The sequence below is a fragment of the Macaca fascicularis genome, chromosome 14 (assembly GCF_037993035.2).
Source record: "Macaca fascicularis isolate 582-1 chromosome 14, T2T-MFA8v1.1".
NCBI classification, from domain to species: Eukaryota; Metazoa; Chordata; class Mammalia; order Primates; family Cercopithecidae; genus Macaca; species Macaca fascicularis.
Genome location: NC_088388.1, coordinates 37,777,777 through 37,779,924, shown reverse-complemented (window position 1 = coordinate 37,779,924; position 2,148 = coordinate 37,777,777). Strand labels below are relative to the sequence as shown.

Here is a 2,148-nt window from a genome sequence, read left to right as displayed (position 1 = left end):
CATTATCAAAAAATAGTTAATTACTGTCTAGGAAATAAGGGAGGTAGAGTGGGTTGGATTTTGAGTGGTCCTCAAAATATGTCCAAGTGCTAACACCTAGAACTTGTGAAGATTATCTTAGTCAGAAAAAGAATCTTGTAGATTCTTAATTTAGGGCAATTAAATTAAGAATGACCATGAGATCATCCTGGACTTAGGGTGGGTCCTAATCCAGTGATTGGTGTTCTTATAAGAGAAAGGAAAGGGACACTTGAAATGTAGTTACACAAGGGAGAAGGCTATGTGACGACAAAGGCAAAAAGTGGAGCCATGTCCCTACAGGCCAAGAAATGCCAAGGATTACCTGCAGTTGCCAGAAGCTAGGAGAGGCATGGAATGGATCTTCCCTCAAAGTTTTCAGAAGGAACTAATCCTGTCAACACCTTGATTTCAGACTTCTGGATTCCAGAACTATCAGAAAAGAAATTCCTGTTGTTTTAAGCCACCAAGTGTTTGTACTGGAACACTACTTAGAGGGGTTAATGAGATTTTGCTATTACTGCACTCCTTGAGTAGAAAGGAGGCCAAAAACTGGGATAAAGAGATTCTAATCCCTATAGAGAGTGATAGAGGGGATAAGGATCTATCCCAGATCGTGAAGAGGAAGTCTATTGGCTGCTTTTGTACCACATGATCCTATTCCTCCTAGATTTCAGCTACTGGATAATATTTGGACAACAGACCCAAGGAGACTTAGAAGAGTTAACAAGTAGGTCAAGCATACACATAGTGCACTAGCAGAATCAAAGACAAACATACCCCCAAAATCTTTTCAAAATCTTTTGATATTTGATATTTCAAAAAAGAAATAAAATAGTAGTCATGACAAAAATCAGAAGTTTTCTTGAATTATTTATATTTGTCGTATATGCATGAATATGAGTGCCCTAATATGAGGTCATTCCCTACTCTCCCATTGAGAAAGTCAAGAAGAAAGTTTTATTTGCCAATGTGAGTGATAAACTTTTAGGTATGTATGTAGATGAAATAATTAAATGCATGCATATTGTATCTAATTCATTAAGTAGTTATATTTACATATTATAAATTATATATAAAATATATCAATTTAGAAGTATGTTCTTCTTTCTCATAGATCACAAAACACTCTTGTTCAAACTCTTCAAAAGTATCTCTGACATCAGGCCCCGCTCCTTGGCCACCCGGCGTGGGCGGTGCCACCCCTCCCCAGCGCCGCCCCGCATGCAGCTCACAGGCTCCCTCAGACTTCGGTTGTGGCTGGAGCTGGAGTGGCACAGGGCCTGAGACACTGCAGACCTGAGACCCCATAGCAGCTCGGAGGTGGTGAATAAAGTAGCCTCCAATAAAACTATATGGCAAAAAATGGGAAAGAAACAGATGGAAAGAATGAAAAACTTGAAGGGGCAGAGCCTGTATAACTTGTGATGGAAAAAGTACTAGATCTAGATCAACGTGTAGTGAATGGGAAAGTGGAATATTTTCTGAAGTGGAAGGTATTTACAGATGCTGACAATACTTGGGAACCTGAAGAAAATTTACATTGTGTAGAGTTGATTGAAGCCTTTCTTAATTCTCAAAAAGCTGGCAAAGAAGATGGTACAAAAATAAAATCTTTATCTGACAGTGAATCTGATGACAGCAAATCAAAGAAGAAAAGAAACACTGCTGACAAACCAAGAGGATTTGCCAGAGGTCCTGATCCTGAAAGAATAATTGGTGCCACAGACGGCAGTGGGGAATTGATGTTTCTCATGAAATGGAAAGATTCAGATGAGGCAGACTCGGTGCTGGCCTCAAAAGAGGCGAATATGAAATGTCCTCAAATTGTAGCTGCTTTTTATGAAGAGAGACTAACTTGACAAGCTTGTCCAGAAGATGAAGCTCAATAATTGTTCACATTTTTATGTATATATATGTGTGTGTCTATGTATATACATATATAGATTCTCATATGTGTGTGTGTGTATATACACGTGTGTATATATATATGTGTGTGTGTATATATATACACACACACACATAAATACACGTGTATATACACACACACATAAATATATATATATAATTTGGGTCTTGGTTTTTTATTTACTAGTGTGACAAAATAACTACATTCTAATGGAAATCCAG

At 37.9% G+C, this 2,148-nt stretch overlaps 1 pseudogene; it reads left to right on the top strand.

The window, feature by feature from the left end:
- The first annotated feature begins 1,445 nt into the window (after positions 1-1,445).
- Positions 1,446-1,880, top strand: LOC102119120 (chromobox protein homolog 3 pseudogene; annotated as a pseudogene).
- Positions 1,881-2,148: the final 268 nt, after the last annotated feature.